Source organism: Giraffa tippelskirchi, chromosome 6, assembly GCF_054371585.1.
Source record: "Giraffa tippelskirchi isolate mGirTip1 chromosome 6, T2T-mGirTip1v1.2.pri, whole genome shotgun sequence".
NCBI lineage: Eukaryota > Metazoa > Chordata > Mammalia > Artiodactyla > Giraffidae > Giraffa > Giraffa tippelskirchi.
Genome location: NC_137280.1, coordinates 88,787,595 through 88,804,781, shown reverse-complemented (window position 1 = coordinate 88,804,781; position 17,187 = coordinate 88,787,595). Strand labels below are relative to the sequence as shown.

At 42.2% G+C, this 17,187-nt stretch overlaps 1 non-coding gene across 1 annotated transcript; it reads left to right on the top strand.

The window, feature by feature from the left end:
- The first annotated feature begins 1,838 nt into the window (after nucleotides 1-1,838).
- On the top strand, nucleotides 1,839-1,957 carry LOC145511826 (small nucleolar RNA SNORA20). The gene has a single exon (XR_014058201.1). It is a non-coding gene; the product is annotated as a small nucleolar RNA SNORA20 (small nucleolar RNA).
- The last annotated feature ends 15,230 nt before the right edge of the window (nucleotides 1,958-17,187 follow it).

Sequence of the window (17,187 nt, the reverse complement as noted above, 5' to 3'; positions counted from 1 at the left end):
ATAAACTCAAGATGAATTAAAGACCAAAATGTAAGACCAGAAACTATAAAACTCTTAAAGGAAAACATAGGCAGAACACTCGATGACATGAATCAAAGCAAGATCCTCCATGATCCACCTCCTAAAGTAATGGAAATAAAAACAAAAGTAAACAACTGGGACCTGATTAAACTTAAAAGCTTTTGCACAGCAAAGGAAACTATAAGCAAGGTGAAAAGATTCTCGGAATGGGAGAAAATAATAGCAAATGAAACAACTGACAAAGGATTAATTTCCAAAATATACAAACAGCTCATACAACTCAATACCAGAAAAACAAACAACCCAATCAAAAAGTAGGAAAAAGACCTAAACAGACATTTCGCCAAAGAAGACATACAAATGGCTAACAAACACATGAAAAGATGCTCAACATCACTCATTATTAGAGAAATGCAAATCAAAACCACAATGAGATATCACCTCACACCAGTCAGAATGGCCATCATCAAAAAGTCTACAAACTTTTTGCTGGAGAGGGTGTGGTGAGAAGGGAAAGCTCTTGCACTGTAGGTAGGAATGTAAATTGATACAGCCACTATGGAAGATGGTATGGAGATTCCTTAAAAAACTAGGAATAAAACCACCATATGACCCTGCAGTCCCACTCCTAGGCATATACTCTTGCTGCTGCTGCTGCTAAGTCGCTTCAGTCGTGTCCGACTCTGTGCGACCCCATAGATGGCAGCCCACCAGGCTCCGCCATCCCTGGGATTCTACAGGCAAGAATACTGGAGTGGGTTGCCATTTCCTTCTCCAGTGCGTGAAAGGGAAAAGTGAAAGTGAAGTCGCTCAGTCATGTCCGACTCTTAGCGACCCCATGGACTGTAGCCTACCAGGCTCCTCCATCCATGGGATTTTCCAGGCAAGAGTACTGGAGTGGGGTGCCATTGCCTTCTCTGGCATATACTCTGAGGAAACCAAAATTGAAAAAGATACATGTATCCCATTGTTCATTGCAGCACTATTTACAATAGCTACAACATGGAAGCAACCTAGATGTCCATCGACAAATGAATGGATAAAGAAATTGAGGTACACATACACAATGGAAAATTACTCAGCCATAAAATGGAATGCATTTGAGTCAGTTCTGATGAGGTGGATGAACCTGGAACCTATTATACAGAGTGAAGTAAGTCAGAAAGAGAAAGATAAATATCGTATTCCAATGCATATATATAGAATCTAGAAAAATGGTACTGAAGAATTTATTTACAGGGTAGTGATGGAGAAACAGACATAGAGAATAGACTTATGGACATGGGGAGAGAGGAGAAGAGGGTGAGACGTATAGAAAGAGTAACATGGAAACTTACATTAGCGTATGTAAAATAGGTAGCCAATGAGAATTTGCTGTATGGCTCAGGAAACTCAAACGGGGCTCTGTATAAACCTAGAGGGGTGGCATGGGGAGGGAGATGAGAGGGAGGTTCAAAAGGGAGGGGATATATGCATACCTATGGCTGATTCATGTTGAGGTTTGACAGAAAACAACAAAATTCTGTAAAGCACTTATCCTCAAAAAATTAATTAATTAAAAAAATACTTTTATGGGAGCCCATCCTGGAGCTCTGTGATGGCCTGGAGGGAGGGGATCAGGAGAAGGGAGGGAGGCTTGGGAGAGAAGGGATGTATGTATAACTATGGCTGATTCACGCTGTTGTATGGCAGAAACGAACACAAAACTGTAAAAATTTTACAAACAAAACATAATTAATTAAAAAAAGAAATTTACTTCTTCAGAAAAAAATTACTTTTAATTTTCTTTTTACTTCTTAAAAGTAAAAAGAAAGATGCTTCCCATTGATTTGTTGTGACAGTTTCTCCATGATATGAGCAGTTATATGCATGGGGTAAAACAATGTACATTGAGATGGAGTAACCATTTCATCTCTTCTACGTGGTCTAGATATTGCTTCCATGTCTAAATGTTTTATATAAGCAGCATGTAATCAAGGCACCTAGAGTGAATTTTTATGTGGACTTATTAAAGTATTGATGAGTCAGTTGAACTGAGGTGGATTAACCTAGAGCCTGTTATACAGAGTGCAGTAAGTTATAAAGAGAAAAACAAATATCGTATATTAATGCACACACACACATATATATGGAATCTAGTAAAATGGTACTAATGAAACTATTTGCAGGGCAGGAATAGAGATGCAGACGCAGAAAATGGACTTGAGGACACAGCAGGGAAAGGAGAAAGTGGGACTAACTGAGGAAGTATCACTGACATATATACACTACTATGTGTAAAATAGATAAGTAGTGGGAAACTGCTATATAACATGGGGAGCCCAGCCTGGCCCTCTGTGACCACCTAGAGGGGTAGGATGGGGGTGGGTTGGGAGAGATACTCAAGAGGGAGGGGATATATATATTCTTATGGCTGATTCGCATTGTTGTACAGCAGAAACCAACACAGCATTGTAAAACAATTATCCTCCAATTAAAAAGTTTAACAAAGAATTTCAAAGGAAGAAAGATGAAAGTCACTCAGTTGTATCCAGCTCTTTGCAACCCCATCAACTATACAGGCCAGGGAATTCTCCAGGCCAGAATACTGGAGTGGGTAGCCATTCCCTTCTCCAGGGGATCTTCCCAACCCAGGGATTAAACCCCGGTCTCCAATACTGCAGAAGGATTCTTTACCAGCTAAGCCACAAGCGAAACCCAAGAATACTGGAGTGGGTACCCTTTCCCTTCTCCAGCAGATCTTCCCAACCCAGGAATTGAACTGGGTCTCCTGCATTGGAGGCAGATTCTTTACCAACTGAGCTATCAGGGAAACCCAAAGAAAGATGAAGTTAGCCCAATAGATAAAGTTTGGGCACCTTCTCAACAATTTCCACTGGTTTTCCAATTCTGCCCACAAAAATGATGACTGAAGACGTTTTAGAAGGCAATGCAGTGTACTGGGAGGATAACGGTCAGCCAGTTCAGAAGACGTATCCAGGATGGTACTTCATTTAATTCCCACTTGAATCAGCTGCACCCACTGCAAGAAAGGCTGGAGAATGTATTCTAGCTGCATCCCTGAGAAAAAGAGGGGATGGATTTTGGTAAATGCTCAGCAGTCATTGCTGGAATGATTTAATGTGTGGTGAGATCACTTAATAAAGTTTCTGCGAGATGCTAAGGTGTTCAATAAATGTGTTCTCCCCACTGAACATTTAGCCAAAAAAACTAGGCCTCAGGGGCTTCACACCAGCTGTTCCCTCTGCCTGAAATTCCTTTGTCTCAGAGAACCCACAAGCTCACTCCATTACTTTGTTCATGTCTCTGATAAAATACTGTAATGGAGTGGGACCCTATGGTCCTTCCCACCATGTCCTCCACCTGCCTTTTGTGAAAAAAACTTTACCCACAGAGTAAGTTTAATCAGGGAAGCAAGAAAATGCAGAAACAAAGACAAGCAGTCAAACAGGACTAAACAGTAATAGTTGAGTCAGTAACCAAAGTCAAGGGCCTTTAGTTCCTTCTCAAGGGCTACAGATAATATTCTGAGCCACATTCTGTGAGCTGTCAGGTAGATACTGAAACCCTCACCAGGTGGAAGAAGTTAACTACATGATAACCAGACTGCAGCTGTGACATAAGCTTCCACAGTTCCAAGAACTGGCCTCAAGGAAATGGGGACAAACTGACCTTGGAACTGAAGATTAACTCTACTTAAAACAATCAAGATGGGGGAATTCCTTAGCAGTCCAGTGGTTAGGATGCTGTGCTTTCACTCCTGAGGCCCCAAGTTCAATCACTGGTCAGGGAACTAAGATCCCACAAGCTGTGAGGCAGGGCCCCCCAAAAAAATCAAGATGACACTGGTCAGACTGCATGACCAATTTCAAGATGATTGTCAGAGCTGACTGTGCTTTTTCTGCATGTACTCCCCTCCCTCCATCTATAAAAGCTCTTGCCCGCTGATTGTCAATGGCCACGCCCAGGGGCAGGGGCGTGTGAGAGGGGGAAAGCAGGGCTCAGGTGGAAAGTGGTGGAGTGGGGAAGGGGGACTGGAGTCCACCTCCCCGACCCACTTCAGTTGCCAGCATCCCAAATAAAGTGAACTTTCCCTTCCACCAACTTTGCCCCTTTATGCACTTGTGAGCAGTGAGCCGCCGGACCCCCACTTTCATTAACAATATCACTCACTCAGAGAGGTCATTTCTGTACCTGACCCGAAAAACAGTGTCTTTTAATTTAATGGCTACAGTCACCATGCACAGTGATTTTGGAGCCCAAGAAAATAACATCTGTCACTGTTTCCACTTTTTCCCCTTCTATTTGCCATGAAGTGATGGGACCAGATGCCATGATCTTAGTTTTTCGAACACTGACTTTTTTTAAATTTTTTAATAGATTTATTTATTTTAGTTGGGGTAATTACTTTACAATATTGTAGTGGTTTTTGCCATACATTGACATGAATCAGCCATGGGTTTACATGTGTTCCCCATTCTGAACCCCCCTCCCACCTCCCTCCCCATCTCATCCCTCTGGGTCATCCCATTGCCCCAGCCCTGAGCATTTGTCTCATGCATCGAGCATGGAATGGCGAACACTGACTTTTAAGCCAGCTTTTTCACTCTCCTGTTTTACCCTCATCAAGAAGCTCTTTAGTTAAGCCACAGTTTTTCCAGTAGTCATGTACGGATGTGAGAGTTGGACCATAAAGAAGGCTCAGTGCCGAAGAATTGATGCTTTCAAACTGTGGTGCTGGAGAAGACTACAGAGCCCCTTGGACTGCAAGGAGATCAAACCCATCAATCCTAAAGGAAATCAGTCCTGAATATTCATTGGAAGAACTGACGCTGCAGCTGAAGCTCCAATACTTTGACACACCTGATGTGAAGAGCCAACTCATTGGAAAAGATCCTGATGCTGGGAAAAATTGGGGGCAAGAGGAGAAGGGGGTGACAGAGGATGAGGTGGTTGGATGGGATCCCTGACTCAATGGACATGAGTTTGAGCAAACTCCAGGAGATAGTGAAGGACAGGAAAGCCTGGCATGCTGCAGTCCATGGGGTCACAAAGAATTGGACATGACACAGCGACTGAACAACAACCACACTGGTTGTTACTCAGGAAAACACTGATCAGTACACCAGGAGACAATAAAACCCAATGATGTCATTCTTACTGGTTAGCCTCCAACGGCACAGAACAAGGTAGAAAACAGGAGAGAGTGGGACAGGATGGCAGATGGAGTTTTACCATTTTTTAACGAGTTTTTTATTGCCAGAGCACCATCAGTTACTTTCTGAATCCCTGTGATTTGGATCATTTTTCTCAGCAGAGTGCTTGACCTGATTTTTTTTTTCCTTCACTGGCTACCAAAGGGAACAGATACAAAAGGGAAAAATACATTCTCCAAAGAATCCCCAGTAAATCGTTTTTATTGGATTATAGTTGCTCTGCAATGTTGTGTTACTTTCTGTTACACAGCAAAGTGAATCAGCCACAAGTGTATATATAGATAGATAGATAGATAGATAGATAGATTCCCTCTTCCTTGGATTTCCTTCCTGTTTAGGTCACCACAGAGCATTGAGTAGAGTTCCCTGTGCTATACAGTAGGTTCCCATTAGTTATCTATTTTATATATAGCAGTGTATATATATCAATCCCAATCTCCCAGTTCCTCCCACTCCCCCACCCCCATCCCGCAATAAATCTTAAGAACTGTTCCACATACACATTGACATCTATAGTGATCTCTCTGGTTAAGCCAGCTCTCCCAAAGGAAGAGGGTCATTACTCTATTTATGTTCTCCCAATCATGTTTCCCTTGGCCAAAAGAGCAGGCAGCTGGCCAAACATATCATGCCCTCCAGAATGGTGGAGGTCACTCTCTGAGTCCCACAGCTGAAACTGCATACATGGAGCTGCTGGGAAACATGACACTCTGACACCATCCACAGCCCACACAGCAAATGTCTTTGCCAGCCACCCAGGCTAGAAAATTGCTGCTTATAAATCCTGGACAAAGCTCGATCTCTTGGTAAAGTGAGGGGGAGGCAATCAGGAGAGAGGAAAGCAAGAGGCCACAATGTTAGATGAAATGCCCCCATCCCTTACCCGTGTGAGCCAATCATTTAACCAAGAAAGGACACAGTGAAAGTGAACAAACTCTGAAATCGAATCTGTGATCAGACCCCCAGCTTTAGCACCTCCTATCTTAATGATTTATGTGTGTGTGTGTGTGTGTGTGTAATTAATTTTATTGGATATAGTTGATTCACAATGTTGTGTTAGTTTCTGCTGTATAACAAAGTGAATCCTAAGTTACTGTTTCAGTTTTGTAGGTCAGAAAGATGAACAACAACTGGCCCTCAGAATATGTGGGTTCTAGGGATTCCAGGGATTCAACCAATCCTCAGATTTGGGGACCCACGAATTAATAAATCCAACTGTAAGGGATTTGAACATCCCTGAGTTTTGGTACCCATGGGGGGCCTGAAATGAATGCCCCGCAGACACTGAGGGAGGACTGGGAACTCATGGTGCTGGAGACTAAAAGTTCAAACTCAAGCTGGGAATAGGACTGGTTCTTTCTGAGAGCTGTGAGGGAAAAGTCCACTCCAGCCTCTCTCCTTGGCTTCTAGATAGCTGTCTTCAGGCTCACATGGCATTCTCCCTGTAGGCATGGCTGCGATTGTGTTTCCCATTTTTTACAAGAACATCAGTCATATTGGATTAGAGTCTACTCTAATGACCTCATTTTAACTAGTTATATCTGCAACGACCCTATTTCTAAATAAGGTCAGATTCCCATGTTCTAGGAGAAAGGGCTTCAAGGTAAGACTTTCCAGTATGCTATGGACTGAATGTATCCCTCCAAAAGTCATATGTTGAAATCCTAACCCCAATGTGATGGTATCGGGGGTAGGGGATCTTTGGGTGGCAATTAGGTTATCAGGGTGGAGCCTTCTAGAATGGGATTCAGATTCATGTCCTTTTTTATTTTAGATGTATTTATTTATTGGCTGTATTGGGTGTTCATTGCTACGTGTTAGCTTTCTTTAGTTCAGCAAGCAAGGGCTACTATTCATTGCCATGAGCGGGTTTCTCACTGCAGTGGCTTCTCTTGTTGTGGAGCATGGGCTCTCAGGTGCGCAGGCTTCAGTAGTTGTAGCACATGGGTTCAGTAGTTGTGGCTCCCAAGCTCTAGAGTGTTGGCTCAGTAGTTGTGGCACATGGGCTTAGTTGCTCTGCAACATGTGGGATCTTAGTTCCTGGGCCAGGGATTGAACCAATGTCCCTTGCATTGCAAGGTGGATTCTTAACCACTGGACCACCAGGGAAGTCTTGATTCACATCCTTTTAAGAAGAGACCCAGAGGGCTGCCTCATCCCTTCTGCCACCTGAGAACACAAGAAGAAGATGGCCATCTAGGAAGCAGGCCCTCAACAGGTACTGAATCTATAAGTGCCTTGATCTTGAACTTCCCAACCTCCACAACTGTGAGAAATAAATTCTGTTCTTTTTAAGCCATCCAGACTATCATATTCTGTTATAGCAGCCTGAAGAGTCTAAGACTGTGGGGAAAAATTATTCAATCCATACCAGTTACTATGAATCCTTATAAAATTAAGAATCTTGAAAGGGTAATCATGATGAAGAGATTATGAAATAAGAAAGCACTTATGGGGCTTGCCTGGTGGCTCAGTGGTAAAGAATTTGCCTGCCAATGCAGGAGACACGGGTTCCATCCCTGATCTGGGAAGATCCCACATGCCACAGAGCAACTAAGCCTGTTGACAACTATCTAGCCTGTGCTCTAGAACCCAGAAGTCACAACTACTGAAGGCCACACACCTAGAGCCCATATTCTGCAACAAGAGTTGTCATTGCCATGAGAAGCCTGCACACCACAACTAGAGAGTAACCCCAGCCTGTCTCAACTAGAGAGAAAGTCCATGCTCAACAATGAGGACCCAGCACAGCCAAAAATAAATAAATAAATAAATAAAATTACTTTTTAAAAAAGAAAGCACTTTACTGTCCCCCACAAAGTGGGTCCTTAAAAAAGGTTGGTCTGGCAAAAGACATGCTGAAGACCTCCAGGAGGAGTCTGAGGGAGAAAACCCTGACAATATATTGGGTCCCTACCAGATAACACAGAACACACTGTAATCAATGTTATGGAGATAAAAATTGCCTACAATACAATGCATCCACCTGACGTATACAGTTTGATGAGTTTTTATTAGCATATATGACATGTAACCACCACCACCACCATCAACATTCAGAACATTTCCATCACCCTAAAAGTTCCCTCTTGCCCCTTTATTATCAACACCCCATCCCTGCCTCCAAGTCACCACCCATCTGTTCTCTGTCACTATAGAGTAAACTCATCTGTTGTATAATTTTACACAAATGAACTCCTCTTTTGTGTCCAGCTCCTTTCACGAAACATAAAGCTTTTGAGATTCATCCACATTGGTCTGTTTACCAGTTTCTGTTCCTTTTTATTATATTCCATTGTATGGCTGGACCACGCTTTGTCTGCTCACCTGTTGATAGACATTTGGCTTGCTGCTAGTGTTTGACTATTACAAACAGAGCTGCTGTGAACAATCACATACAAGCCTGGTGTGGACATGTGTTTTCATTTATCCTGGGTAAGTACTCAGTTTCGGAAATACCATCTGGTGAGCATACATTTAACTCCAAAAAACCTTTACCATACTGTTTTCCACCAGCAGTGGGCACGACACTTCCCAGCCTTGCCAGCAACTGGCATCATCCATCCTTTGGATGATAGTCATTCTGCTAAGTGTGTAGTCAAATCTTACTGGGGTTCTCATTTGCATTTCCCTAATGGTCAGTGATACCATACAAATAGATACGTGTGTGTCTCTGCATTCATGCTCAGTCATATCTGACTCTGTGACCCTATGGACTATAGCCCACCAGGCTCCTCTGTCCATGGAATTATCCAGGCAAGAATCCTGGAGTGGATTGTCATTTCCTCCTCTAGGGGATCTTCCCCACCCAGGGATAGAACCAGAGTCTCCTGTGGCTCCTGCATTGGCAGGTGGATTCTTTACCACTGAGTCACCTGGGAAGCCACATACATACACAAGTGAGCTTTAAGTAATAGAAAAGAAATCCTTAGTGGTCCAGTGGTTGAGAATTCACCTGCCAATGTAGGAGACACGGATTCGATTCCTGATCTGGGAAGATCCCACATGCCAAGGGGTAACTAAATCCATGTGCCACAGCTACTGAAGCCTGCATTCTCTAGAGCCCATGCTCCACAAGAAGAGAAGCTACCATGAAAAGGCTTCGCACCTCAACTAGACAGTAGCCCACCTCGCTGCAACTAGAGAAAGCCCTTTCACAGCAACAAAGCCCTTTCACAGCAACGAAAACCCAGTGCAGCCAAAAATAAACAATAAATAAACAACAAATAAAATTTTCAAGAGAAATAAAAGGTTGCCTAGAAGTCAGAAAAGAGACAGCTGAGAGTCAGGAGGTAAGCACGCAACACGGCACCAAGAAAGCTTGTAGAGCATAATGTAAAGCTTGTAGAGGATGTATTAGGGGCTTTACTGACTCTGCAAGGCAAGAAATGAAGCCTCATGTCTTGAGTGAGCAGATAAATAGCAATTGACATTTTCCACATAGAGCTGGAACTCCAGTGGGACCAGGTAGTACCCTAGGGAATGGGTACCAGGAGAACTCTAACTACCAGCCAGGGAAAAATAAAAGGAAGTTTGTCTCTTCCCTGTACATTAAAAAAAAAAAAATTGAAAGACTTCCCTGGTGGTCCAGTGGCTAAGACTCCACGTTCCCAATGCAGGGGCCCAGGGTTTGATCCCTGGTCGGGGAACTAAGATCCCAGACACTGCAACTAAAGATCTTCCATGCTGCAACTGAGACCCAGCACAGTCAAATTAATAAATAAATATTTTTTTAATTAAAAATAAATTAAAAATTTTTTAAATTGATAATATGCAGTGTGGGCTAGGATGTGGAAAGACAGACATTAATTTATGCTGTTGTGGGAGTAAACATTGTTATAAACTATTGGGAGGGCAAAGTTATATTAATATTATTAGCATTTATATTACAGAAATATTATTTAAAACATAAATATGCATCTTATGTTTATTTATTTTTTAGAAGTTTTTAGCATAAGCGAAATAAAAGTAGCTTAAGCAAAATTATGATTATGCTGATAATGATGTTAAAAGGGAAGGACATGCCATACCTCATATAATGCAGAACAGATTTTCCTCTCACAGGAACTAGGACCTGTCCTCAAAAAATCATTGCAACTTAGTAGGTCTTCAATACCCACACATCAGCTTCAGTCTTCTCACTCTGCATCCATCCCTATTGTTGTTGCTCAGTCGCTAAGTCATGTCCAACTCTTTGTGACCCCATGGACTATAGCACATCAGGCTCCCCTGTCCTTCACTATTTCCCAGAGTTTGCTCAAACTCATGTGCATTGAGTGGGTGATGAAATGTGGGCCACTGAAAGAGGGAGTGGCAAACCACTCCAGTATCCTTGCCTCAAGAACCCCATGAACAGTATGAAAAGGCAAAAAGATATGACACCGGAAGATGAGCCCCCCAGGTGGGTAGATGTCCAATATGCTACTGGGGAAGAGTGGAGAAATAGCTCCAGAGAGAATGAAGAGGATGGGCAAAAGCAGAAACAATGCCCAGTTGTGGCTGTGTCTGGTGGTGAAAGTAAAGTCCGAGGCTGTAAAGAGCAATAATGCGTGGGAACCTGGAATATTAGGTTCATGAATCAAGGTAAACTGGATGTGATCAGGCAAGGGATGGCAAGAGTGAATACTGACATTTTAGGAATCAGTTGAACTGAAATGGACAGAAAAGGAAAATTTAATTCAGATGACCATTATACCTACTACTGTGGTCAAAAATCCCTCAGAAGAAATGGAGTAGCCCACATAGTCAACAAAAGAATTCGAAATACAATACTTGGGTGCAATCTCAAAAACGACAGAATGATCTTGGTTTGTTTCCAAGGCAAACCTCTCAGCATCACAGTAATCCAAGTCTATGCCCCAACCACTAATGCCAAAGAAGCTGAATTTGAACGAGTCTATGCAGACCTACAGGACCTGCTAGAACTAACACCAAAAAAGATTCCATCCCTTCATTCATGCTCAAATATTTATTGACCACCTGCCATGTGCTGGCAGAATATATGGCACTGTGGTTGGCTATGTGAAAGGCAGATCTGTCTCTGCTTCTTTCTGACATGTGCTTTTGGGCAAAGTATTTAATCTCTCTAAGTCTCAGTTTTCTCATCTGTAAAGTGGGAATAACCATGGGACTTGAATAATAGGGTTGATGTGAGAAAATTAGATAATAAAGCAGAATGACTGGAACACAGTAATCACTCCCTGTGGTTGGTGATTATTTTCTCTTACATGCAGTATGTTGGGAATGAAATAAAAATAATTCCCTTTCCATGGTGCTTTCCAGTCAACGGACAAGCGTACATTAAATCAAAAAATCTTTTAGTCCCAATTACAAAGGAGAGTTAAGGGTTTAAAATAGTTTGAGTGAGATACACTTCCAAATCTAATCAATTGTGTCTGGAATTTAGGAGGAAAGAGCAATCACATTGCACCAACATGGCTTCCTGAACCATTCCTTTGGGTGGGAGAATGATTCCCAAAGAGAGGGGTAGAAGTCACTGGATTGTGGACAAGTAGATGCTCCAAAAGATATCCACTATGATACCCAATTTCTCAACATTTCATTTCTGACATTAACCCTAACCCAGAGAGATAATTGCAAAAATGTTCAGAACAACCTGTATCAGTTAGCTATTTCTGTGATAATACTGTGTAACAAATAAAAAAAAAATATCAGTGGCATCAGTTCAGTCACTCAGTCATGTCTGACTCTTTGCGACCCCCATGGACTGCAGCACTCCAGGCTTGCCTGTCCATCACCAACTCTTGGAGCTTGCTCAAACTCATGTCCATAGAATCAGTGATGCCATCCAACCATCTCATCCTCTGTCATCCCCTTCTGCTCCTGTCTTCCATCTTTCCCAGCATCAGGGTCTTTTCCAATGAGTCAGTTCTTGGCATCAGGTGACCAAAGTATTGGAGTTTCACCTTCAACACTAGTCCTTCCAATGAATATTCAAGACTGATCTCCTTTAGGATTGATTGGTTTGATCTCCTTGCAGTCTAAGGGACTCTCAAGAGTCTTCTCCAACATAATAGTTCAAAAGCACCAATTCTTCAGTGCTCAGCTTTCTTCACAGTCCAACTCTCACATCCATACATGACTACGGGAAAAACCATAGCTTTGACTAGATGGACCTTTGTTGACAAAGTAATATTTCTGCTTTTTAATATCCTGTCTAGGTTTGTCATTGCTTTTCTTCCAAGGAGCAAGGTTCTTATAATTTCATGGCTGCACTCACCATCTGCAGTGATTTTGGAGTCCAAGGAAATAAAGTCTGTCACTGTTTCCATTGTTTCCCCATCTATTTGCCATGAAGCGATGGGGCCATATGCCATGATCTTTGTTTTTTGAATGTTGAGTTTATATATATATTTATATATATATATATATATATATTTGGCTGCATCAGGTCTTAGTTGCAGCACATGGGATCTAGTTCCCTGACCAGGGATCAAACACAGGCCCCCTGCATTGGGAGCTTGGAGTCTTCACCACTGGACCATCAGGGAAGTCCCTGAATCTCGAGTTTTAAGCGTTTTTTCACTCTTCTCTTTCACTTTCATCAAGAGCCTCTTTATTACTCTTGGCTTTCTCCCATAAGGATGGTATCATCTGCATATCTGAGGTTATTGATATTTCTCCCAGCAATCTTGAGTCCAGCTTGTGCTTCATCCAGGCTGGCATTTTGCATGATGTACTCTGCGTGTAAGTTAAAAAAGCAGGGTGACAGTATATACAGCCTTGATGTACTCCTTTCCTGATTTGGAACCAGTCTGTTGTTCCATGTCTGGTTCTAATTGTTGGTTCTTGGCCTGCATAGAGATGTCTCAGGATACAGGTAAGGTGGTCTGGTATTCCCATCTCTTGAAGAATTTTCCACAGTTTGTTGTGATCCACACAGTTAAGGCTTTGGCACAGTCAGTGAAGCAAAAGCAGATGTTTTTCTGGAACTCTCTTGCTTTTCTATGATCCAATGGATTTAGGCAATTTGATCTCTGGTTCCTCTGCCTTTTCTAAATCCAGCCTGAACATCTGGAAGTTCACAGTTCACATACTGTTGAAGACTTGCTTGAAGAATTTTGAGCATTACTTTGCTAGTGTGTGAGATGAGTGCAATTGTGCAGTAGTTTGAACATTCTTTGGCATTGCCCTTCTTTGGGATTGGAATGAAAACTGAACTTTTCCAGTCCTGTGACCACTGCTGAGTTTTCCAAATTTGCTGGCATATTGAGTGCAACATTTTAACAACATCATCTTTTAGGATTTGAAATAGCTCAACTGGAATTCCATCACTCCACTAGTTTTGTTCATAGTGATGCTTCCTGAGGCCTACTTGACTTCACACTCCAGGATGTCTGGCTCTAGATGAGTGATCACTTCATTGTGATTATCTGGGTCATTAAGATCTTTTTTGTATAGTTTTTATGTGTATTCTTGCCACCTCTTCTTAATATCTTTTGCTTCTGTTAGATCCATACCATTTCTGTCCTTTATTGTGTCCATCTTTGCATGAAATATTCCTTTGGTATCTCTAATTTTCTTGACGAGTCTTTTCTATTTTATTGTTTTCCTCTATTTCTTTTCATTGATCACTTAGGAAGGCTTTCTCACCTCTCCTTGCTATTCTTTGGAACTCCACATTCAGATGGGTATATCTTTCCTTTTCTCCTTTGCCTCTTCCAACAACACAAGAGACGACTCTACACATGGACATCACAAGATGGTCAATACAGAAATCAGATTGATTATAATCTTTGCAGCCGAAGATAGAGAAGCTCTATACAGTGAGCAAAAAACAAGACCTGGAGCAGACTGTGGCTCCAATCCTGAACTCCTTATTGCAAAATTCAGACTTAAATTGAAGAAAGCAGGGAAAACCACTAGACCATTCAGGTTTGACCTAAATCAAATCCCTTACGATTATACATTGGAAGTGAGAAATAGATTCAAGGGATTAGGTCTGATGGAGTGCCTAAGAACTATGGTCGGAGGTTTGTGACATTGTACAGGAGGCAGTGATCAAGACCATCCCCAAGAAAAAGAAATGCAAAAAGGCAAAATGATTGTCTGAGGAGGCCTTACAAATAGCTGAGAAAAGAAGAGAAGCTAAAGGCAAAAGAGAAAAGGAAAGGTTTATCTATCTGAATGCAGAGTTCCTAAGAATAGCAAGGAGAGATAAGAAAGCCTGCGTAAATGACCAATGGCATACAACAGTAAATTTGTTGCACATATGTCTGGGGTCAGTTGAGGATCAAATGGTTTTGCTGATCTTAGTTTTTTTTGCTCACGACTGATGGTTAGCTGGCTGACCTTGGAGTGACAAGTGCAACTTGGCTCTGTGCCACATGTCTCTCATTCTCCTGAAAGCTATCCTCGATGTGTCCTCATGGTGATGTCAGTGGTGCACGAGTAAGCCTAGTCACATAGGTACCTTTCAAGCGTTTTCTTACCAACATTCCATTGACCCAAAGCAAGTCATATAGCCAAACCCACAGTAAAAGCAATAGGATGCTAGGACTTGCTTGGTAGTCTAGTGATTAAGAATCCACCTGCTAAAGAGGGGAAAATAGGTTTGATTCCTGGTCTGGGAAGTTTCCACGTGCCTCAGAGCAACTGAGACCATGTGCCGAAACTACTGAGCCCAAGCTCTAAAGCCAGCAAACTACAGCTACCGAGCAATGCACATTCCCAGGACGTTCCCCAACAAGAGAAGCCACTGCAATGAGAAGCTCATGCATCACAGCAAAGAGTAGCCCCCACTCACCACAACTAGAGAAAGCCCTCGTACAGCAACAAAGAGTCAGTGCAACCAAGAATAAATTAATAAATAATTTTTTAATTAAAATTAAAAAATAATAAGATGCTACAAAGTGAATGGCAAAAGAGAAGCATGAAGAATTGATACCATTTTGGCAATCTACCACATGCATCATTTGTAACTGCCAAAGAAACAAAAACAAACAAACACTGGCTGATTCATGTTGAGGTTTGACAGAAAACAGCAAAATTCTGTAAAGCAATTATCCTTCAATAAATAAATTAATTAAACAAACGAACAAACCAAAAAAAAAAAAAAAAACCCTAAATGACTATCAATTGAAAATTGGTTAAATAAATTATGCCACAACATGAAATGGCATCTGTATTAGTTTCTTATCACGGCTCTAACAAACATGCATAAACTTAGTTGCTTAAAATAGCATAAATGTATTGTCTGAAATGGGTTCCACTGTTGTTGTCATTCAGTCGCTCAGTCGTGTCTGACTCTTTGCGACCCCATGTGCTACATCACCCCAAGCTTGCCTGTCCTTCACTATCTCCCGGAGTTTGCTCAAACTCATGTCCATTGAGTTGATCATGCCATCCAACCATCTCATCCTCTGTCACCCCCTTCTCCTCCTGCCCTCAATCTTTCCCAGTATCAGGGTCTTTTCCAATGAGTCACTCTTTGCATCAGGCGGCCAAAGTATTGGAGCTTCAGCTTCAGCACCAGTACTTCCAATGAATATTCAGGGTTGATTTCCTTTAGGATTGACTGACTTGATCTCCTTGCTGTCCAAAGGACTTTCAAGAGTATTTTCCAACACCAGAGTTTAAAAGCATTAATTCTTCAGTGCTCAGCCTTCTTTATGGTCCAACTCTCACATCCGTACATGACCACTGGAAAAACCGTAGCTTTGACTACATGGACCTTTGTTGGTAAAGTGATGTCTCTGCTTTTTAATATGCTGTCTAGGTTTGTCATAATTTTTCTCCCAAGGAGCAAGCATCTTTTAACTTCATGGCTGGGTTCCACTGACCTGAAACCAAAGTGTTGGCAGGGCTGTGTTTGTCTCTGGAAGCTCTAGAAGAGAACATACTTCCTCGACTTTTCCAGGTTCTAGAGATGCATTTCTTGTATCCCTTGACTCATGTCCCCTTCCTCCATCTTCAAAGGCAGCAGTGTAGTATCTTCAGGTACCTTTCTCCCCCTTCTTCCATCATCACATTGCCTCTGATCTCCTGCCCCTTATTAATATAAAGACCCCTGTGATTACATTGGGCTTCCCTAGTGACTCAGCAGTAAAGAATCCACCTGCAATATAGGAGACCCAGATTCGATCCCTGGGTTGGGAAGATCCTCTGGAGGAGGACATGATACCCACTCCAGTATTCTTGCCTGGAGAATCCCATGGACAGAGGAGCCTGGTGGGCTACAGTTCATGGGATTGCAAAGAGTTGGACATGACTAAAGCAATGGAGCATACATGCACGCATGTGGTTACATTTGGAACCACTCGGATAATCCAGGATATCTCTTTGTGGGGGAGGGCAGGGCTGTCTTGTTCTCTGTAAGATGTTTCCATCTAATAGCATATTCAGCCTCTACCCCCAAGATGCCATGGATGTGACCACCCTCAAATGTCACAATCAAACGTCCCCTGTGGGACAACTCACTCTCCCCCATTGAGAACCACTGACCAGAGGCAAAAATTAAAAGACATTCTGTCTCTGGACTTCCCTGGTGGTGCAGTGGATAAGAATCCACATATCAATGCAAAGGACACAGGTTTGATCCCTGGTCTGGGAGGATTCTGCCTGCCAAGAAGCAGCTGAGCCCTTGCGCACCACAGCTACTGAGCTTGCTCTCTAGAGCCCATGAGCCGCAACTACTGACCCACGTGCTGCAACTATTGAAACCTGTACACCTAGAGCCTGTTTCCTCAACAAGAGAAGCCACTGCAATGAGAAGCCCACGCACCACAACAAAGAGTAGCCCCTGCTTCCAACTACTAGAGAAAGCCCACATGCAACGAGAATCCAGAGCAACCAAAAATGTAAAATTAATTAATTAATTACCAAATCACTACACAGCCAATATATCTTATCAAGTAAATAAATCAGATAGAACAGAATGTACAACATGTTCTGACTTTGAAAATTAATATTTATAAATAAATGTTTGAGA